This window comes from Polypterus senegalus, chromosome 1 (genome assembly GCF_016835505.1).
Source record: "Polypterus senegalus isolate Bchr_013 chromosome 1, ASM1683550v1, whole genome shotgun sequence".
NCBI lineage: Eukaryota > Metazoa > Chordata > Cladistia > Polypteriformes > Polypteridae > Polypterus > Polypterus senegalus.
Window position 1 is genome coordinate 50,224,809 of NC_053154.1, and position 24,744 is coordinate 50,249,552.

Here is a 24,744-nt window from a genome sequence, read left to right on the forward strand (position 1 = left end):
ATATCTATCCCCTTAGCTGTTTTTTATATATCTATTATACAGTGCCTTCCCTGTTTATTTATATATCTAGTGCCTTCTCTGCCTGTCTGTCTGTCTGATTGCATATAGCGCTGAACTTACTGCTCAGTACTATTCTGTCCTCTGCATATCCTGGAGTACAAAAGAAACAGCACCATACAGCAACATGTGCGAACTGGCAAGATCGGGGAAAAAACACGCGGTCACTGATTACAAACCGCAAGATGAATGAAAGAGACAATATATGTAAAACATCATCGCACTAATGCAATATTATTTGAAAACGAATAGCGTCAGATCGGGTTTGAATATGCGCCCGATCCGACGCTGTTCGTTTTCAAATAATATTGCATGTACTGTGCGTTGAAAGTGCTGCACTGAATAAGATGACTCCTTCTGTAACAGCATCAGCGTGTATTCAAACCCGATCTGACGCTGTTCGTTTTCAAATAATATTGCATGTACTTTACTATTTTACAATAAAAACATACATTTGATTTCAGTCAGTCTGTAAGAGCCAGTGTACATTACGGAAGCGTATTAGGGCCACGGTGAAAAAAAAATACGGACACAGTGAAGAAAAAAAAAATCTAAATGTCGAGATTAAAGTCGACATGTTGACTTTATTCTCGACATTTCCACTTTATTGTCGCCAATTATGTCGAGATTAAAGTCGACATTTCCACTTTATTCTAATAGTTTATTTTGTCAGTAGAATGTCGCAAACTAAACTAAATCTTAAAATGAATGTTTAATTTACTAGATTTTCTCAAACCCGTCATTAATTAATGTAGCAGATTAAATGCTTTATATTAAGTGTTCCCCGACCCAGTTGTTAATCTCTATGCGCTTCTTCAACTGACTTCCTCATGCACTGAGAGGCACAGAAATCGATCGCTGCACATTGACTTCATGATATTCCTGCTCAATGAACATTCAGAATACTAAGATAAATACTTGATATCTTCTTCACGATGAAATGCATTAAAGCAGGTATTAAACATGGCTGGCGGGGAGCACGGTGGCGTGGCTATAGAGCTGCTCCCTTGCATTAAGGGGTCCCCAGTTGTATGTTCAGTGTAGTGAACTTTATGGCAGGTGTGACGAGGCTCCAAAAAAACTGGATATATGAATGGGTATCGCACAGGTTTAACTTAAATATTGTGTAAATGTTGGGTTCGTGATGTGGTGATCGGAGACACGAACGCAGAATTCAATGGATGTTCTTCTGAGCGGCTTTCTTTATAGCATGCGCGTTGTCTCTATCTGACGTACTAAACCTCCTGTTCCTATCCTTGCTTTTTCTTTCTGCACATAACCAATCACCACACGATAAACGTCTTTGTGAAATTAAAACAAGTTATAAACCTAGACCTCAGAGTTTTCAGAACTTAAAATGTATTAAAGCATATGGGGGCACGGTGGCGTGGTGGTTGCACTGCTGCTTCGCAGCAAGGGGATCCCGGGTGTTCCCTGCCTTGAGTTTGCATGTTTTTCTGGTGGGTCTACTCGGCGTGTTTCAGTTTCCTTTTAAAGACATGTAGGATGTGGGGTTTTGTTATGTATTATTGACCCTGCTACTTTATGTGTTGCTCATATTCACCCTGCGATGTGTTGGCGCCTCATTCAGGATTTACTCCTGCCTCGCACAAGATGTTTGCTGGGATGGGCGCAACCCTGAATGGATGGCATAATTAAACATGTATAATGAAGATTTTTTTTAAATCTCTGAAAACTCTATCCCAGCAAGTTATATTTGGACTTCAGGCTTCATACATTATATAGTTTATGCTTACATTTTGTCATTTACTACTACAATATGAAAAACGTTTCTGTTTTAAAAATGTGTTTACACGGATTACTGTAGAAATGGAACACATGTGAAAAGCGTGTATTCCAAATAATGATCTATTATTTCCTCTCTAAAACTCCACTTCACTCCCAGATAATCAATCAAGGCGTGAGCTGGGAGAAGTTTGTGCACGTTCTAAGTCGGTAGGGGGATGGAATAGCCGGCTACTTGCAACTTTTCTTTTATCAGCACATTTAGATTAACAAAAGACACTGGCGGAGAGGTGAGAACGGTTTTAAGAAGCGATTGACTAGTTTTGGAAGAATACATTTTATTTCTAAAGTCGTGTGTGCGTATTTTAATTGTTGGGGGATTGTTTGGGTATTTAAAAAAACATTTACTTGAACCAACTACTTACAGTAAATGGGCAAAAATGGGAGACGCCTTTGTTTTAAATAGTCAGAGTTGGGCTAACAATAATAATTATTATTATTAATATTATTACTGGTCATAGAAACAAATGAAAACAACAGTTAAACACTTGATCATATGTATCTGTGCTAGTTTGTGTTTGTGATTATGTGACCCATAATAATTTTTCTCAGTATAAATAATTTTTGGGTTTTAAGAACTCCATCAAAAGAGCAAAGACAAACTTAGAAGGAGTGGAAGGTGAGAAACCTCAGTGGAGAATCCTGACTATGACATGGTGCTAATTGCTCTGTGTGTGTTTTTTGGAGGCGGGGAGGGGTTCTTTAGACCTGTCTGCAAATGTGTTTGTGTTAAAGCCAACGGAGAAATGCAGGAGCGCACACACACACACCTCTCATCCACAAATGCTTTAACTGTTATCGTTGATTAAACCTATGAACACAGCTGTTCAGCAGTCCTAAACACAAGCGCATGGTCTATTTTTGTCCTTAATTAAAAGACATCAATACGTTAATAATTAACACAAAGATAACATTGTTTATTTTGCTGAATAAGGTAATAAGCTATATTTAAAATAAAACAAACCAGGAAGTAAGTGTTTTATACATTAAAGTACTCTGTATAACCAAGTGCCCTAACAAACAGCAACAGTGTACAGTACAGACAAAGAGTGTGTGTGCTGGTGGGGATTGGAAGGTGAATTAGGAGACCTCATTTACAAGACAAAAGACGGTCTGAGGTGTGAATGCGCAGCTCCGCTTTGCTCTTCGGTGTGTGGGTGTGTTTTTTTAGGTTACTAGGGGTGCATTCTTAAATTCAGTCTGTCTGAATCTTTATAAACGCCAAGTTGGAAAATCATGTTTGAGAAAATGACAACAACAATTCAAATCTTGATCATTTCGCCTGTGCTATTTCGTGCTTAAGTGACCCAAAATATTTTTCTTAGTTTTCTTAGAACTTCATTAAAAGACAAACTTAGGAGGAGTTGAATGTGAGAAATCTCAACGGAGAATGTAATGACTTCTCCCTTATTACTGACTGTTAGATGGTGCTAAAATGGTTTTTTTCGTCCTGCTGGCGCGCAAATGTGTTTGTGTTAAAGCCAGCTCAGACAAACCTGACGAATGCCGGAGCGCGCACACACACACACACACACACACACACACACACCGGTGGCACTTTGGCCGTTAGTGCTTCAACGTTAAACGAAGCCCCGTAAACTTGATCCTGAACAGCCACGGACTGACTTTAACAATAATAGTTGAATGTTTTTATATTTATGTTTTTGTATATATTTTTAAATGTTCAAATGAACGTTTCAGAGTATATAATTTGTTGTGTCATCTGTTTACAGTGTTGGCTGATTTTGTGATTGAGACCCTTAACAAGGGACATTGACAGCCATTTACTGTGACGGACTCCGTAGCACAATTGAATCAGCTCCCGACTGGGAGTCAAAAGATCGCGAGTTCGATCCTGCACCACTCAGTTTTGAGAAGTAAACTGCTCTTAGTCTTACTATTTTAGAATAAAAACATGCATTTGATTTCAGTGTGTAACAGTGTGATTTATGATACTTGTAAAGGTTAGTTTTTTTTTTTTATTCACTTTTCATTCTCTCAGTGGTGTTCAGGATCCTTCACTACCCCCCATCTGAGAATGCTGTTTTCACATAAAGATGCGCTGTAGCTCTGCAGTGTACTTGTGACTGCATTCTCGTACCAATGCTATGAACTGAAGTGCCTGCGTGCACTTTTCGTGGCATTACACGTCTATTTTTTTTAGCATGCCCATGTCGCTCAAACACAGGAACATATGTTGGTGTACAAGAATGAAAAACAAGTGCACTTTTATTCTAGACTATAAGTGAAGAAAAAATAAAGCAAGTTACAGTAGGCGGTTGATACGACAGCTTGCGTGGTGCAATGCTAAGAACTGCTGATATCCGATCCGTGTTGTATAAAATCATCACATTCAAATATTAACAATTCCCACACACCCTTCCTACATTCACGACATGTGTACTTGTTGCAGTGTACACATCTCTCTGTACTATGGTTCCTATTACACTGAATGAGCACCTGACATTGTACTTTCTTCCCTGTTTAAATAACATTCGAGTATAGCGCGTCTCCAAATAAATCACATTCGAGTATAGTGCGTCTCCAAATAAATCACATTCGAGCTATAGCGCATCTCCAAATAAATCACATTTGAGTTATAGCGCGTCTTTATGTGAAAACAGCATTGTCAGGTGTAGAGGTAGGTGGGGGATCGTGAACGCGACTGAGAAAATGGAACTGAATTTAAAAAAAGCTAACCTTTACAATTATCATGCATTTACACTGGCTCTTACAGACTGACTGAAATCAAATGTATGTTTTTATTGTAAAATAGTAAAGTACATGCAATATTATTTGAAAACGAACAGCGTCAGATCGGGTTTGAATACACGCTGATGCTGTTACAGAAGGAGTCATCTTATTCAGTGCAGCACTTTCAACGCACAGTACATGCAATATTATTTGAAAACGAACAGCGTCGGATCGGGCGCATATTCAAACCCGATCTGACGCTATTCGTTTTCAAATAATATTGCATTAGTGCGATGATGTTTTTACATATATTGTCTCTTTCATTCATCTTGCGGTTTGTAATCAGTGACCGCGTGTTTTTTCCCCGATCTTGCCAGTTCGCACATGTTGCTGTATGGTGCTGTTTCTTTTGTACTCCAGGATATGCAGAGGACAGAATAGTACTGAGCAGTAAGTTCAGCGCTATATGCAATCAGACAGACAGACAGGCAGAGAAGGCACTAGATATATAAATAAACAGGGAAGGCACTGTATAATAGATATATAAAAAACAGCTAAGGGGATAGATATATATATATGTAGGTAGGAAGGAAAGGCACTATATGATAGGCAGACAGGGAAGCTCCTATATAATAATATAATATAATATAATGTTATAATTATAATAATAAAATATAATGTTAAAATCACGTGATTGCAACTCAGCGCAGCTAAATTGCTGGCGTGTGTTAACGTGTTCTTGAGAACAAAGCGCCATCTAGTGGTGGAACCAGGTAAATGAATAAATAGGGCATGAATGGGCGTGTTTACTGTGAAATCTTGACACGCCTTCTGTCAGTAGAGGGAGGGGGGGATCACGGCGTGCATAGGGCAGCCGTACGCCATTCGCACGCCATTCACACGGCCGCGGCTATTTGACGTGGCTCCATCTGTATATGTCACTCGCTCGCTTCTTATTGTTTCGCTGCCTTCTCAATTATATAATGCATGTTTTCTTCAGCGGTTTTTGGAGGTCTTCCTGGTTTTCTATGTACTGCGTGATTACGTGGGAGGCGTGATGATGTCACACGAAACTCCGCCCCCATGGCGTTCAAGCTCATCTCCATTACAGTAAATGGAGAAAAACAGCTTCCAGTTATGACCATTACGCGTAGAATTTCAATATAAAACCTACCCAACTTTTGTAAGGAAGCTGTAAGGAATGAACCTGCCAAATTTCAGCCTTCCACCCACATGGGAAGTTGGAGAATTAGTGATGAGTCAGTGAGTGAGTGAGTGAGTGAGTGAGGGCTTTGCCTTTTATTAGTATAGATTTTGAAGGCTGACATATACAATATAGTTATCTAATGTTCACCTTGGTATGGTTTTACTTTTCTGTTGCCTAAAACCAGAAATTTGGACTCAAAATCACGGAAGTAATTTTGGGAAAAGGAAGAGGTCACACATAAAGTAAATAGGTTGAAATCTAAATGCATCCCTTGACCAGTAATATTTACCTTCCTCTAATCATATTGTGATATACAATCCATGGTGAATTATGCATGGTATATACAGAATGCAGTTACAGTACAATAAAACAAATATTAATTGAAGTCTACACATGATCTAATAAATAATACAATTTCCACTGATGTGACAAAGCTTGCTTAATGATTCTGAGGCTAAAGAACAGATTGCTTACTAAAAAGTGTGCTATACGTGTTATATATAGACAGTGCAGTCACTGCCACTGTGATTACTTGTTATTTCTTCAACCAAATTATTAGAGGGCAATTCTAGATTTTAATTCATATCACATTTAATTAGCAGTCTGGTTTCTTTTGTAATTCCATAGAATGCTGAGCGCTGTTGTTTCTCTACCCAACTAGGACAAACAGGCATGGAACATGAATGGATCAATGTACTACTCTCACACAGTTTTCTAATTAAATTTAACAATTAACTTTCTTGTTAACACTCTGCATTCTTAAAAACTTCTAAATGTGTTATTTTAACTAATACTGAGCAACATGTTCTAAACATTACTACAAAATATATTTGTATCCATATGATCAAGGGACTAATTTTATAACAAACACTGTGAAAGGAATCAAATAATCTTAAGTAACACGAACTAATCATTTTCAGTGCATAAAACACAAATTATTAAATTTTAAATTAAATTAATTTAAATAATTAATTATTTTATTAAACTATGGAGTTTATTAATTGTGGCATTAAATCTAAAAGCAATATCTAAAGGCTCTTCTGCGACCAGTTTCTTTATCCATAAAATGCGAAACAGGCCTGATCTTGAGAATGTATCGAAAGACCAGGAGCACAAAGAAGTTTTGCACATAAACCATTTAAAACTTTATATGAAAAAAGTATTTTAAGAATGTCTCTGAATTAAATGAGAAACAAATGAAGCAATTTAAGAAAGGGACTTACATGGGCATACTTATTGGTTATAGTTATCATTCTTTCAGCAGTCTTTTAAGAGACATGTGGTGAAGTGAGTAAACAATTTGAACAGCCTGACCATAAAGCATTATAACAGTCAATTCTGGTTGATGCTAATAAATGGGCTTCCTCTTCTAAAATACTTCAGATTAAGAAGTCACCACAATTTTGCTTTTTTTCCTAAAATGTTACATATGCACTAAACCTATACTCTGCAAGGATAGGAGCAATATTCTGGCCTATTAAATAAGAGTTGTTGTATTGCCTTATGAGAAAGTATTTCATTAACATTCAAATAGAATGGTTGGATATATTACATAGCAATGCCCTTCCCTAGCACTTACAGTGTACTTAATATGAAACTAACATAGCACTAATGATTAATACTTACTAATACAATATTTCTTAATGTTATTCCATATCTGACTGAATATTTCACTGTACTATCATTCACTGTTCATTGTGAAACTGAATAGCTACACTGCATAGGTAGTCACAATGTAATTACTATTTATTTATATTAAAGTTGAACTGAATGAATAATTACTGTATTAGGAAACATGACTGAACACAATGTTTATACACAAATTCACCCTAAAAGACATACATGACTTTGTTGAGAATTGGTCCATTAGGTCAGAAATGGAATGTTTCCAATTGCATAGTAAGCATTATTTAATCAGAGCTGCTTCCCTCTGTCCTTATTTGGAACATAAATTCAAAGAACAGCCTGGTTATAAAGCTGTATTTTGCTCTTTTTTATCTTCAAAGACAGGCTGTAAGCGTGGGCTGTGTTCTGGTTTTTTGTGGTATCTAAGAATGCCAGAACCCCTCTTAGCTACCTTTAAGATAACTTTGTCCAAAAGGTTATCCAAGTGTATAATCTAATTAGAACACACACTTTTCAAAGTTATTCAAAGTATCTCCTCTTTAAACAGAACTATGTGAAAATAATCCTTGCAAGAAGCATCTTAATCATTGCCATTTTCACTTTAAATTATTCACTAAGAATTATGTCATTTTAAATAAAAAAGGCTTGCAAAGTTAAGACAGTGAATATAACCTTATGAAAAAGATGCCACACAACTCAATCAGACATTGTCTTAATTGTAAACTCTCCTCAGAAATAAAATTAAAAAAAAAAATGAACTTGTTCACAGTTTAAAGTTTGACTAAGAAACAGTTTGCATTAAATGCCTGTGGTGAATGAGAATATTCATGACCAAGTTTCTGACAAACTACCACATTGGAGTTTAAATATGTAACAAGTCTACAGATTTTTCCCAATTTTCAAGTAATATAGGATTCTTTTTCGTTAAAGGAACTATTAAGCAATAAAACATGCTGAATGCCTCCTGGTAAGCGATAAGTAAAATAAATAAGTACAAACACATTCACAAACTTTCTTTAGCAATTTTTTAACTCAAGAATGTGATCTTATTTAAAAATCACCTCAAAGAAATGAATAAAAGTGTTTAATGGGCACTGAATAATCTAAAGAGCATGATCTTAATTAAAATAAAAAATGCAAAATAAAACCTAATGAAGGTAATTTGCATCATGCAGCATTATTATTGGGGCAAATTAAATCCACATTTGTCGCAACACAAAACAAAAGGCCTGCTTTTGATTGACAGTTTCACCTAATTTAAACTCAATAATTGCAAGTGCAGATCTTTGCTAGCAGTTAAATGCTATAAAAATGGCATGCAAATATCCACTTTATCAAAGTCAATCTGCATGTATTATGATGAGACAGATGTGTGTGCTTCTAATCTAATCATTCTTAATGATGACTTTTTTTTGGCGCAGACGTTTTGGGTTATTTTTCTTTTCTTTCAAGCACCTGTGATGACAAGACCAAATCACTTTTTAAATCATCACATCACTGACTGAAGAATGTTTTACAATGCAAGGTATCTATGACTTGCTACCATTCATGTACACAGCATAGTAAGAGTACATACTGCATTAGGCCTATAAAAAGACATTTTGGGGTACCGTTAGAAAAAGGGCACATCAATTAAACATTTAACCTTTAAATTGTGACTTCTTTTTAGTACCAACTGGAAGAAGCACCAAATAAATTAGATAAATGTAGGATATGGAATGCTATCACAATGTATACATAGCTGAATTCGCTTTTTCATCTACACATTTTTATTTTTCCTACCCGAAATTGTGTTTTTACAATGCATAAGGCCAAGGTAATATACCTTGAACATCAAATGTAAACTGTTTATTGAAATAGCTATACATTTCCACGACTAATGAATGAAACAAACTGTCAACTTAAATGCATTTAAATGAGAAAAAAATAGTAAAGAAATACTGTAATAATAATAATTGTTCCTATTCCTCAAATTGGAAGATCAAATTCTGAAATGTTTAGTTGGTACAATGAAAGTTTAATTAAGTTTCTGATTCCTGGTCTTATGTTTATTACCGTAATCTAGAACTAGTGTTCATGAATGGAGTATGAAAACACATCTGGAAATTATGATTAATCAACCGCTAACCAGTATTTTCTACATAACAGGTTATTTTGTACCCTAATATGAAGTGAAATTACTGCAATAAAAAAAAAATAATTTAGACCTGTGCACTTTATGAAAGAAGATGAAAATAATCTTGGTGCAGAACATTGGGTGTTGCAGAACTTTTACAGGCATCAAAAGAAATAAGAGTTCTCTGAAACAGTTTAACTGTGGTTTAAAGAAGCTACGTCACTTTCACTTTGCTTTTACTTGCATGTGTTAAGTCAACTACACTACATCATTCTTAAATTGAAGCAATTATATGCTCTGTGTTTAAATGTGTGCTTTCGATTTAGGTTATACATTCCCACCTAACAATCTTTAATCATAAGAGTACCAATTATGAAAATATTAGGTCTACAAAAATTAATTTTAACCACATGACAAAGATTTAGAGGCATTATCTTTTATTGGGGGGCAAAGGATGCCCAGAAACCTCCCCACCCCACTTTATCAACACATACTTCCTGTTAAGTAATTGGCTGATAATAAACTGACTGAATATGTACGAAAGTTTTATTTACATTGAGCTGCTGTGAAAAACAAATAAACCAACAGAAGTGTTTGCCCAAACTTAAAACACATCCTTAACCTGTCAAAATTGACTTTCTTATATAGAAACACTGGATTGTGCTATTTTTTAAGAAATGTATTTTTATGTAAAATTTATGTTACAAAATCTGACAAAACTCATTCCATTTCATACTCCCTTAACTTGACTATGAACTCTTTATGTAAAGTGATTGCCTTTCATGATTGTGTTCTTTTAGCTGCTCATATTAAGTAATAAATGACAGAAAATGTATACAGCAGGTGACACTGATATTTTCTCAAAAAATTAAAAAAACTATGATTACTAATAAATGTAGAATATTCCAAATGCAGAATTAACACTGCGGTTTATCACACATTCTGTATGCAAACAAATTGTATACTGTTCTATTATATTTTATAATCTTTCATTAACAAAAGGTCCATAATGATTTCAAGTATTTCTGTGATTTCTAACCAAGCCAAATAAAATTATTTTACATAAAGGCTCTCAAGTCACACTTCAGGTAAGGAGCTATAGCTCAATTGTTGATCCATTTTCAAACAGTCTCAACCTAGTTCAGAACTGCTAGGGCTAGCATCAGACGCAAGGCAGAAACCAACCCTGGACCAGCTAACAATGAAAAATATTAATCAAAAATGAATTTGTGCAAATGATCCTGTTTTCCTGTGCAACGATTTGTTTCCCCAAAAACAAATATCTGTTAACAAAATGCTTTCCAAATTGGCATCATAAAAATTGAATTACTAGGAGTTTTAATTTCTACATTAGAAGAATATGTAATGATACATATATGTATAATATTCAAAACAAAGAATTTGTCAGGTTGAAGGCAACTGTCAGTAACCATGATATTTAATCTATTTCCATTAGGTAGGAAGGCAGTCGTCACAGTGATTTCTTTGCAGTTATGACTCCCATTTCTTACACGCCTTTTTATTCAAAAAGATCCCTCGTTTACTTTTACAGTCATGGCCAAATAAAACATCTCTAACAGGATGAAGGTGTCCTGTTTATTTTTAGTTGATTAACATATACTGCCACACTTACTAAAACATAACCATTTTAAACACAGTCTAGCAAAACAGCTTTAAGGCTGGGTTTGTCCAGCCCGATTAGAAAAAAACACATTCAAATCATGCACCAAACACTGGCATCCAATTATTTATTTTTGTAAAAGCAGGCTTTCTTCTTTATCGAAAACTACTGTACAGTACCTAACTTTAACAGTATGCTTCTGGTTACAAAAGATGAACTTGGCTTCCCCAAAGTTGTGTAGTATGCAACCACTTTGATTTATCTTCAAAAGTCCGTTACGTCTACAGGGTTAACAAACCCCACGAGTCCACACTGACAAAATATATTATCCACTTTGATAATTTAAATCATGCACAAAATGCATTAATTCTCCAAAAACCACTACTGTATCATTTAGAATCTTAATATATTTCTTTTCTGTGCACGCTTCCAGTAGTATAATGAAAAGTTTGCTTTCAAATTAGCCGGCAGCATTTCTTAAATGTAGCGTGTTACGTTAAGAAAAACTTGCTACTTTGTTTCCTTTCGTTGTGTTTTGTGTTTTTCCAATTTGCAATAAAAATAAAAAGGCAGGTATTAGTCGAATGATTGTAGCAACACATTGTAAAAACAACTTTTGGAGTACTAGTGCAAGTGACATAAGAGATACCCAAATCAATGTCGCCCTTTGTCTCACTCTAACTCAAATACTGGCGCACTAAAAGACAAACGATTAGGAAACTTGTAAGCAATTATCAAGGAAAGCAGCATGAACAGAGAGAACAGAAGAAAGTGCCTTGAATTTGCCTTCAGACTAACCATCTTACAGCTGAAACTATTTCACTGATTCAGTTCATTCATCATGTCAGCAAACAACTCTGCACCGGCACTGGTACGTTCAAGGTACACACAAACCCGGACAATTCAGAGTTGTCATTTACGTTAACCTACGCATCACTGGGTCATGACGGAAAACAGATGTGGATGTGAGAAATCCACGTGAACATTTTCGCAAATTCTATAAAGGCAACTCCTGGACCAGTACATTGAGCCGGGATAATGGTGTATGTGAGACAGCAGCGCTAACAGCTGCGGCACTATCAATTTACCCGCAGCAACTTGTGATCTTCCAAGATCTTTATGCTTTCGAGGGAAATTCAATCTCATACTCAAATAGGCAGGCATTAGCATGAATGGACAAAATCGAGACAAAGAGTTTAAAAAATCATTTTTTTCTTGTTGGGTAATTAAAATGCATTAATTCTAAATAAAAGCGCGCACGCTGAGAACGTGTAACCAAATGATGTGTATTCAGAGAGCTGCGGCAGCTCAGCCCAGAGTTTAGGTACAAAGTTGTTACATTCTGTCACCTGCTGAAAGGGCGCACGTGTGCGCAGCTTTTGCTAAAATTTGAATTAAAACTTCAACGCCCCGAAAGTTGCGCCTGCCAAATGGACGCACCCGTGTGACTTTATTTCGCAATTTAACACCTGACATACCTGTTCTGAACATCTGTAAAGCGAAAGTCGTTTGGAAGCTAATGCACAGGATTCGTAAATAAAAGCATTCAGCGACAATGGAAAGGCAATGACGGTATCTTCAGTATTTCGGTCGGTCCTCGAGCTCGCCGCCTCTAATGCGCGTCTATAGTAGCTCGCTGCTTACCTTCTTCTTTCTCTGTCTTTTTCTCTACCGCGTCATCTCAAACAAGAAAATAAACGTGAAGAAAAGCCAGAGATCAGACGGGTACAGGTACAACACTCCAAATCGGATGCAACTTCCTCTTGGCAGTAGTGTCAGTCAGTTAGAGGTTGTGGAGAGGAGCGTGCGTTTAATGGTCCGAAGATCGGAAGCGAAGCGAGACCCCCTCCAGTAAGAAGTGGACTTGTAGTAACAGTCAGTGGCCACTCGACGATGTGCGCGCACGCTTCTTTCAGACAGGAGAGCTAGGAAGTGGGGGAGGTGGAGTGGGGAGGAGGATAAGGACAGCATATGCTGCCTATTTACATTTGGGAGTGCACACCTGGCGGCGCGATCGAGTCCGACCTGGCAGAGCCAATGGAACTTGCGTGTGCACCTGACTCGCGGCGCGCTCATTTTGTGTTTCACGCGATGTGCCGGGTGTGTCCGTTATAAACGCGTAACACGGAGGCACCTTGAAGAAAAAATGCGCTATAACAACCAAGACTACAGTTGTCGCCTCAATTTACATTTACTTCGTTATATTCCCTAAATATTATTGGCACGACTGCCCTTCGCCTGGAGTCTTCAGTATGCCGGTTCACGTTAAGTCCAAAAGTTTTATAATGGTTTATTAGCATTACATAGGCGTAGAGAAATTTAAATAAATGTTTAGCTATTGTATGTGATTCCTATATACACTCAAATGATTCTTGGGTTATGTTGCTATTGAGCAAGTAACGTAAACTGATTTTACTACGGATGAGCATGTTTCTATTGCTGGTGTAACTAACATACATTTCTTGGGTGTTGTATTAGTAGGTATAATTTATGTACAAATCATATACATTTCATTATCCACAATCCTATATTATATTCCTTTACGTTAATATCTTAGGTTGATGTTACTCAAAATAAACTTGTATTTTAATCTTTAAAAGATATTTGAATATATTTGCAATACTGCTACAGGTAAAAGTTTGCTTATAGTGAAGACTAACTAAAAATAATGAGTATAAGCAGCGGTTAACATAAACAATGATAATGTATGCATTGAAGTCATGTTTAAAGTAGATAACACAATTACAAAACAGAGAAAACAATGTACAGTATTTCAGAAAATGTACATAAATAGATAATTCAATGAAGTAAACATATGTTAACATAATATGTGGAAAAGTAAAAACAATACTAATAAGTAATGAAGCAATAGAGCAAAAATACATAAAACACCAAAAAGATAAATACAGAAATATAAAGATAACAGCAAAGGAACAGGTGGAATGATAAGAAAATCAAGGCAGACAATGATGAGAGTTGTTTTGCACAGCCTTGAAGAAGGATGCTTTCAGCTCACGAAATGCATTGGCCCAAACCCCTTCTTGCTACAAAGTCAGGGGACATTCTTATCTCACAAAATGTTATACAGTAGGTTTACCAGACATCCCATTTTTTACTGGACAGTACTGTGATTGCACATTGAGTTGTTTTTTTTAAGCATCTGAAACTCCCCAGGGGAGAAACTACAATATCCACCAACAAACCAACAGCTCTTTGACCTAATCTGCATTTCTGTGTCTACCACACTCACTGGAATAATGACTTGTGTCCTGTTTTAGAACAATGAAATCTTTTCAACCTATGACACAACTGATCTGGAAAGAATATATATAATGTATATATTTAACTTTTTCATTTAAATTTTCCGTATATTTTTTCACTTTTATTTTGGTCATTTTTTTCTTTTGCATTAGATTAGATTAGATAAAATGCATTAATCCCAAGGGAAAATTCATATGCATACAGCAGTAGAAATATAAAAACAATTGTTCATTAAAAATTATTTTAAATTTATTTAGGAAGTTTGAAAAGTATTTAAGCCCTACACATTAACACTTTGTTGAAAACTCCTTCGTTGCAATTACAGCCTTAATTCTTTTGGGGGTAAGTATGAATCTTTCTACACCAGTTCCCCATTCTTCTTGACAACATTTATAGGTTGGTGGGATGGCACCTCTGGACAGTAGTTTTCAAATAGTGCCACAGATTCTCAATAGAGTTAAGATCAGGGTTTTGACTTGGCCATTCAAAAACATTCACCTGTCTGTTTTTGAGCCATTCCAGTGTTGCACTGGCCTTATGGTTAGGGTAATGTTGAAAGATAAATCTTCTTCCGAGCCATAGTGTCATAGCAGACTGGAACAAGTTCTTCTGAACCATTGTCTGCTATTTGTGCCCATCCATTGTCTCTATAACTCTGACAAGATTCACAGTCCCAGTGCATGAAAATAATGCACACAGCATGATGCTGCCACCACAATATTACACTGTAGGTATGGTGTTTCTTAAGGAATTGGTAATGTTAGTTTTACACCACACATGCAGTACCTCTTTGTAGTCTGGACAAAAACTTCTATTTTGGTCTTTCATGACCATAAAACCTTTGCCCACAGCTCAATTGGCTCTTTCTAATGCTTTGTAGCAAATGCCATACTTGCTTTCATGTGGACCTTGAATGGCTTCCTTCTTGCAACCCCCAAGTAGAGGTCTTTTATATGGAGAGCACTTGAAATTGTTGACCCTTGCATATGCACTCCAGTTTCAGCCAAAGAGCACTGCAGACATCTGTGAGAGACGGTTGGATTTTTATTGCCTCTCTAACCAGTTGACACCTTGCTCGATTTCTTGCTCTGATGTTTATTTTTGAGGGACAGCCTGTTCAAATAAGACTCTAGATGCTGTAATGAGCCTTCCACTTTCTGATGATGGACCCAACAGTGCCTAACAGGACATTCAAACTCCTCACTATTTTATGTAACCATTTCCTGCCTAGTGCATTTCAATGACTTTCTTTCTCACATCAGCAGAATGCTTCTTTGTCTCCATTTTTGCAGTGATTGTCCAACAAAGGCTATGTCCGTTACAAAGGGTACTTTTTATATCCAGAGAGATAAAGGACTCACAAGTAGTACCTAGTTATGTTTAATTAGGGTCAAATGACTGTCACCTTTGTGTCATTTGTGATTAATTTGCCATATATGTAAACCTGGAGCTTCCAAAACACAGAGGTTTAAATATTTTTTATATTATTAAAACTTTTTTCTTCTTCAGTTAAATATCTACAGAAAATGCTTTGTTTCGACCTTGGAAATGTACTGTTACAGCATAAGAGGTCACGTTAAAAATACTGACTGGATAAATATGTGTATAATTCTTTTGTTATGCAGAAAATGATGATGACTTTAAGGAGGTTAAATACTTTTGCACAGCAACATATGTTCATTTTTATTATATTTTTTCAGTGTTTCATGTATTTTTGCACTATAGCGTCATTATTTTTTCTAATTCTTATCTACTATATTCTCATATGTTTACTTTATTGGATTTTAATGATTTACAACATGTATGCACATTTCTTGGAATATATTATGTTTTTTAATTTTGTTGCCTACTTTAAATATAAGACTTTAATGTATATATTATTATCACTGTTTATGTTAACCCCTGCTTATATCATTATTAATTAATAATAATTATTATTAGTCAAATTTGTAATAAAACAAATATTTTTAAATTGATTTAACTGAATATGAGCTTGTTTTTTTTTGGTTTTACATATTTTCTAATACAACTGACATTATTTTGTTGACTATCACAATAACTTCATTTACATTTAAAAAAAGCAACCTGACCTTATTGACACAGACTCACTAATCATATTACAATGTCAAACAGCAGTATTGCCAAGTGGACAGGTCCCTCCAAATTAACTGATTTGTTTTATATTGCCCAATGGGAAAATGGATATGGGTAGAGTGCATAATGTTTGCACTGTTTTTCGTTTGTTTGTCTTTGCAAAAAATGCTTTAACCTTTGGTATGTTAATGTAACAGAATTCAAATGAGTTGATTCCATACTATAACATTTTATAAGATTTTTCTATAGCATTTTCTATAACAAGTTCCAAATATCATCAGGCCTCTATTCTTGCTGCTTAAAGTCCTGCTACTTCCAGCTCTGTCTCCTGCTTTCTGGTCAGTGCCACCGTCTCCAACCCATATAACATAACTGATCTCACTACTGTTCTGTAGATCTTCCCTTTCACTCTTGCTGATACCCGTCTGTCGCAAATTACTCCTGACACTCTTCTCTACCCATTCCATCCTGCCAGCACTCTCTTCTTCGCCTCTCTTCCACAATCCCCATTACTCTCTGTACTGTTGATTCCAAGTATTTAAACTCATCCACCTTTGCCAATTGTACTCCCTGCATCCTCACCATTCCACTGACCTCCCTCTCATTTACACACATGTATTCTGTCTTGTTCCTACTGACCTTCATTCCTTTCCTTTCTAGAGCATATCTCCACCTCTCCAGGATCTCCTCAACCTGCTCCCTACTATCGCTACAGATCACAATGTCAACAGCAAACATCATAGTCCACGGGGACTCCTATCTAATCTCGTCTGTCAACCTGTCCATCACCATTGCAAATAAGAAAGGGCTCAGAGCCGATCCTGATGTAATCCCACCTCCACATTAAATGCATCTGTTGCTCCTACCTCACCACTGTCACACTTCCCTCGTACATATCCTGTACAACTCTTATGTACTTCTCTGCCACTCCCGACTTCCTCATACAATACCACAGCTCCTCTCGAGGCATCCTGTCATATGATTTCTCAAGGTCCACAAAGACGCAATGCAACTCCTTCTGGCCTTTAAACGTCTCCATCAACATCCTCAGAGCAAATATTGCATCTGTGGTGCTCTTTCTTGGCATGAAACCATACTACTGCTCACTAATCATCACCTCCCTTCATAACCTACCATCCACTACTCTTTCCCATAACTTCATGCTGTGGCTCATCAATTTTATTCCCCTATAGTTACTGCAGTCCTGCACATCCCCCTTATTCTTAAATATCGGCACCAGTACAACTTTTTCTCTACTCCTCAGGCATCCTCTCACTTTCCAATATTCTATTAAACAATCTGGTTAAAAACTCCACTGCCATCTCTCCTAAACACCTCCATGCTTCCATAGGCATGTCATCTGGACCAACGGCCTTTCCATTTTTCATCCTCTTCATAGCTGTCCTTACTTCCTCCTTGCTAATCCGTTGAACTTCCTGATTCACTATCTCCACATCATCCAGCCTCTTCTCTCTCTCGTTCTCTTCATTCATCAGCCTCTCAAAGTACTCTTTCCATCTGCTCAACACACTCTCCTCGCTTGTGAATACATTTCCATTTTCATCCTTTATCACCCTAGCCTGCTGCACATCTTTCCCAGCTCAGTCCCTCTGTCTAGCCAATCGGTACAGGTCCTTTTCTCCCTCCTTAGTGTCCAACCTCTCATACAACTCATCATACGCCTTTACTTTAGCCTTTGCCACCTCTCTCTTCACCTTGCGCCTTATCTCCTTGTACTCTTGTCTACTTTCTGCATCTCTCTGACTATCCCACTTCTTCTTTGCCATCCTCTTCCTCTGTATACTCTCCTGTATTTCCTCATTCCACCACCAGGTTTCCTTTTCCTCCTTCCTCTTTCCAGATGTCACGCCAAGCACCCTTCTTGCTGTCACCCTTACTACGTCTGCTGTAGTTTGCCAGCTGTCTGGTAACTCTTCACTGCCACCCAGTGCCTGTCTCACCTCCTCCCTAAACTCATTGGCAGGATAGGCACTCTAGCCACTGTAAAAAACCTCACACTGTTCCACTCCATTTGAAGCAGTGTGGTGCTGAGGTGTCACCCATTGCACGGATACACTTGGGTCTTAAATTTGGGATCCTGAGTTGGTTCATTGCATGGTGGGTGCAGCAATGTACTGTATCAGTGCATGCTCTCAACCTCTCTCTCTCTCTTCAGATACAAAACAACAAATTTGATTAAGCATATCTGAGAATATAGATATGTATGTACCTCTTTACATTTTTGTTTGAGTGCAAAACCAGTTATGTATAGCTTCTTTTACCCTATGATCACCTGCAATTTAGCCAACCTTCCCAAGGTGAATTGTGATTTCCTTTTTAGTTATTCTTCACTTGGTGAGAAGGGTAACTCTAGCTTCTTCATGCTTCTCATTTATGGTTGAAGGTGGCAGTACTCTCAAGTCTCTGTATCCATTTAATTTTTCAGACTGTTTTTTAACATCTTTATCTATTACACAGTTCCGCAAGATAAAAAAAAATCACCCCCAAACTAAGCACATAAATTTGAATTGAATTTTAGCTCTTTTAATACTTCCCATCCACAAAAAAACACTCTGCACTTATCAATATTTATTAAGTGCAAATTGATAGATACTCAGAACTCAGTTTAGGCCATTTTCTGGACTCAGAGGCAGCTTGCACGCTGACACTAATCAAAACTGTAGCCACCATGCTAACAGCATAACCACCATACTAAGGGTAATAATGTTGTAAAACCTAGGTCAGCTGCCCCAGAAAAATAGCTTTGAAAAAAATACTGCAGAAACATTTTGAAGAATTCTCTTATTCAGTATTTGAGACTTTTAGTGAATATCTCATTTAAAGCAGCACTATGTCCCCGGAGTTTGGGAACAAATGTCTTACTGCCACCATGTAGATATACCTCAAATGATTTTCAATGCACGTTTTTTTATTAATTAATAGGATTAAGCATAAGGCAAGCAGGCATAATTAATTTTATTTTCTTGAAAAACAGAGTTACAGTAAACTAGTTTAAGTTAAAGCATTTCCACCGTTGAGACTTCTAATTAATTGTTAACTTTATTTTCAGTAACTGAAGTCTAAAGCATCAAACTCCAGTCTTGTAGCTGTCTCTTCCTTCATCTATACAGTACATCCGCCCATTTTTTGAACCAGCCTATTCCATTATACAGTCAATAGTTACTTGCTTATCCCAGCATTATTTGGTAAAAGGCAAGAGCCAGTCCTTGGTGAGATGTCAGCCCATTGCAGATTATGCTCAGGCAGCCCACATTCACTTTTACATGGCTAATTTAGAGTGGCTAATGCATCCTACTTAGACATTTTTGAGAAGTCAGAAATGTTGCTTGCATTAGTGTCAGTTCCAGTTGTTAAAGTACTGTAGTATAAAATCCATCTTAGCTTTCCTTTGCACTATATACAGGGTGTCCATAAAGTCAGTGTGCAATTTAAAATAGTTGTAACTTTGTAAATATATGTGATAGAAAGAATTTTTAAAAAGGATTAGAAAGCTTGATCTAGTTTGTTTTGTCTTTAGAAGTTTTATATTTGTCGTATTTGGGGAACTGAAAATCCACATGAGTCTGTTGAACATGAAAGAGATTCTCCCAAAAGTAATGTGTGGTGTGCTTTGGGAAAAAATCGAGTCATAAGGCCATTCCTTTTTGAAGGGCATGTTGTTAATGGTGATAGCTATTTAGAAATACTGCAAAATGACTTTATTCCTCAACTTGAACAATTAGGACTGATAGAGAATACAGTGTTTCAACAAGATGGTGCTCCTTGTCACTTTGCTTTGCATGTTAGACAGTTTCTACATGAGAAATTCCCCAACAGATGGTTTGTAAGAGGTGGACCATTTTCTTGGCCTCCACGTTTGCCAGATTTGACTCCATTGGATTTTTTTTATGGGGACATGTGAAAACTAATGTTTATTCAACCAAACCTTGATCTTTAGAAGACTTGCAAGTTAGGATAACTGATGTGATTGCGGGGTTTACTGAAAATCAGCTTGAAAATGTTTTCCGAGAACTACAGAATAATATTACCCTTTGTATTAGTAATGATGGTGGACATGTTGAAAATTAACAAGAACAATAAAAAATGTAAGTGTTTCTTCTTTCTAATCCCTTTTACAAATTCTTTATATCACATATACTTACAAAGTTATAACTATTTTAAATTGCACACAGACTTTTTGGACACCCTGTATAATTTTATCACAATAGTATTATTGATGGCTGTTACCTGCTTTAATGGAAGAAATGATTCATACTCCATTGGACTTCCAACTAAAACTTATATTAACAATACAGCCACTTTGTGACACTCTACTTTCACTTTACATAACACCTAATGATTCTTCTTGAAAGAAAACCTCTTAAGTAAAGCCAAAACAAAAAAAATCCCAGTCTACACACTGTCTGCTTGCTGTTTCCTATTTTTGTGTGTACGTTTTCCCTGGATTCTCCATTTTCCACCCACATCCCAAAGAGGTGTAAGATAGAATAACTGATGTTTTCTGTGTGTGTGACTGTGTACGGACATGTGTACCATGCAATAGAATTCCTTGATGATGCCCAAATATGCAATGGTGGTACTAAATGAACAGTTTCAGAAAATGAATTGATAGATGGTGGTCATTGATGTGTAATGACATAAGGAAATTGATAGAAGGAAAAGGAAAAAAATGAATAAATAATATTGACTCATTACAACAACAAAAGTCTTCCTTGTGAGCTGTGATGGTCTAGTGTTTAGCTGTTTAAATTCATTTTTAAAACAGTTTTTTGAACATTTTTTTCAATATTCACTTTATTGAGAATATAAACATACTATATGCTAATCTTTTATTATAGAGGATGGTGCTGTATGTTAGTTTGACAAAAATATTTTAATGTCTCATTGAAACACTGTCTTTCACACTTTCTTATTCTCTAAACTCAGTTAATCAAAATCAGGGTTGCAAGACACTTTCACATTAGATAACATATCTTCCAGATTTAACTTGTCTTTTAAAGGCCTTAAGCAGATAAAGGTTTGAGGGCACTTACTATAGTCAAGAATAATACTGTAAAAGTAAAATATTTTTTTTTCTTTTTAAAAAGAATTATCAAATCATTAAATCTGCAAAGCTGCTTTTTTAAAGTTAAGTTTAGATGGAGTGAATGGAAAAGAAGTTTATCTAGTCCATGAAAAGTTTCTTTTATGCACCATGATCAGAAAGACAAAAAAACTATCTTCATAAAACCATGTAAAGTATCTGATAGCCATGCATATTGTGACTGTACAGGTATACTGGCTTCTTAAGTGTTTGCCTCTAACAAAGTAGCATACTGTATCTTAACCCAGTGGCATCTTTTATAGTTTGTAGTGATTTGCTTTATTTGTTTTATTTTTGTAAAAAATCTCCATTATCTCCCATTTAGGCTACTAATCCAGATATGCAATATATTGTTTACAGCCTTTATTTATAATGAATATAAACATAAGACTATGAAGTCATATTTAGGCAGTATTTATTTATTTACTATCCTTTTTACTTTGATTTTTATAGTATCACATGAATACAGTATTTGATTAACCTATTTAGGATTATTTAGTGAATTGGTGACTAAGCCTTCAATCTGTGGTTTGCATTTGCAATCACAATTCACTAAGGCCCACAGACTCAGGGTGGCTCAAATAGTTCAGTTTGTTGTTCCTAATTTTTTCTTCCAAATTTTATAAAAACATTTATGCTAGTGCTTATGTATCCCATTCTCCAAAATGTTTTTTGAAAATTGCAACATAACTCATGCTGTTTATGGGGTTAGTTAAAATAAAACTCAATTGACGATTGGTTATTATTATTATAAATGACTATTCTTTTCATTTTATTATTTCACATTTACACGCACACATGCACTTCATTATTTTCTTTATTTTTAAAATTATAAATAGCATTCAATTCTGTGTCAGGAGTTCCTTTTGCAGAAATCACATCTCCAAAAACACAGAACTGATAGTTGATAAAAATCCAGTTATATTTTTAATGTTTAGAAAGAATGAACAAAAGAGACACCAAGCATATGACACAAAATAAAAAATGAACCCTCCATTGGGACTACTGGTCCTTCCTAGATAAAGCTTCATCTTTCAGTTTAAGACTGTGAGCCTGACCTCTTGCTCACACAGTAATGATAATTTTTCACCTCAGAAATAACCATTCAGTCGCTAGGTTATTTTTGTCTTTGCAGTCCATTCAGAGTACACAGATATTCAAATGAATGTATTGGTTTTCATCAAGATTAGTTAAATCAAGCAAAACACAATATTCAAGTATTATGTCACAAAGTATTTTGGAACTGATTTTATTGATTCATGTGAAAAAGTATGAAAGAAAACATAAGTCAGGAGCAAAAAATATTCTTGTTTAACAGTACCATATTTGGTTAATTTATGTGTCAGAAATACGAAATATGTATTACAGTAAAATTTAACAAACTAGCATACAGCAGAAAACTTCACTTTTCAGTAAACCATGACTATATGAGCAAACTCTGAGGCAAGTTGTAAATTAAAATGTCTGTGTTGCGAGTTGCATGATTGAAGTAGCTTCTTCTGCAGTTGGGTAAATGTCTGCTGAACACTTGTAAATTGATTCTGCTGAACTGAACTACTGTTAACCTGGCAAATCTATATTTTCACAGATTCCTAATAAATGCTTATTCTGGTGTTTTATTTAAAAAAAAATCTATTTTAACACATGCCAAAATGTTGTTTTCACATTACTTGTAAACTATCATTTACAATGCAGTTTACTTAAAGGAATAAAGGAATAATGGAATAAGCATGTGGCCCAGTGGCTGAAGAATTGGTCTGTGAATTGCAGGGCTGTTGGCTGAATCCTCAGTACTTGTTTATATTGCCTGACTTGGCCAAGGCAGCAGTTTCCATAGACTTCAGTTATAGAAATATGTATATAAGTAATTACTTACACAAGTAAATTACTTTAGCAAGGTTTTTTTAAGAAGTTCGATTTTTTTTGTGTGCCTTACTCTTTTTTTAATAATGTACTTACTATTCACAATTGACTCATTGAATGGCCTTTACTTTTGATGTTAAAATTAAAATCCAGGATGAAGACCCATTTTACCGTATGCACAATGTGTCACTATTGCTAAGGGTAAGATACTTCTCTTTATTTCTGCATTATTCTTACTTTGAATATTTTCTTGCTGATGCACACTTAAAGAATTAAAAGAGATAAAGTTTAAGGGAATCATAACTATAGCATTAATTAGGTACAGGGCAATTAAATGAATGGACACCTTACTATATTTCAAAAAGGATATACGGTGGAATTAGAACAGCTATTAGCTCACACATTGCATCAGGAGCCACCAATGAAACAAATGATTTGAGTTAAGTATTAAGGTAAATATACCTGTAAGTCTGAAAAACAAGCAGAGGTTAAATAGTTAGACCAGCTGGCAGGCAAATATAGGCCATGTATTTAAAATCTTTACTTGTCCTCATACTTATACTGCATTGCACAGGCTCTGTTCTTCAGCAAGCTAATCTCCACTTGTTTTGATTTAGGATACCTTCATTGGTGAACTCCACTTGCTGGATATCGTCTTTTTAGGCTGTCCAGCCAATTTTTATTCAGGCAATTTTTGTAGCTGCTTTCTCCACTGACTAAGGCGAAGGGGTCCTCTGGTCATTGATGCAAACCCCATGTCTGTACCATCGAAGGAAGGCAAGGTGACTGAACAGATGCCAGTTTTGTAGATTTTCGCCTTAAGGCAGATTGGCAACCTCCAGTCATAGAACACTCCAGTGACTCCATGTGGTGTTGACTCATCCATCCATCCATCCATCCTCTTCCGCTTATCCGAGGTCGGGTCGCGGGGGCAGCAGCTTAAGCAGAGAGGCCCAGACTTCCCTCTCCCCGGCCACTTCTTCCAGCTCTTCCGGGAGAATCCCAAGGCGTTCCCAAGCCAGCCGGGAGACATAGTCCCTCCAGCCTGTCCTGGTGTTGACTCGTGCTTTGGAATCAGGGACGGAGTCACCATCAGAGCAGATAAGTGAGACCAGGTACTTGAATTGAGTGATCATGCTATGAGGTTGGCCATTGATACGAATAATCCTGTTTGTGGTTAAAATTCTATGTATTTTTTCTTATTTATGTTCAGTTTCAGGCCATTTTCTACCAATTATGTTTTTTTTTTGAAAGACAGACATCATCAGCATTGAGTAGTGCCCATGGGTATAATG

General features: G+C 36.2%; 1 protein-coding gene across 3 annotated transcripts in view; it reads right to left on the bottom strand.

Moving 5' to 3' along the window:
- Positions 1-13,024, bottom strand: part of shank2b (SH3 and multiple ankyrin repeat domains 2b) — a 1,055,424-nt gene extending 1,042,400 nt beyond the window's left edge. For 2 of the 3 annotated variants that reach the window (XM_039749058.1, XM_039749076.1), the window contains exon 1: positions 12,772-13,024. The gene's annotated coding sequence lies outside the window, so the exon portion shown is untranslated. The remainder of the gene's footprint in view (positions 1-12,771) is intronic. The other variant, XM_039749068.1, reaches the window with a different exon arrangement.
- Between the last annotated feature and the right edge of the window lie 11,720 nt (positions 13,025-24,744).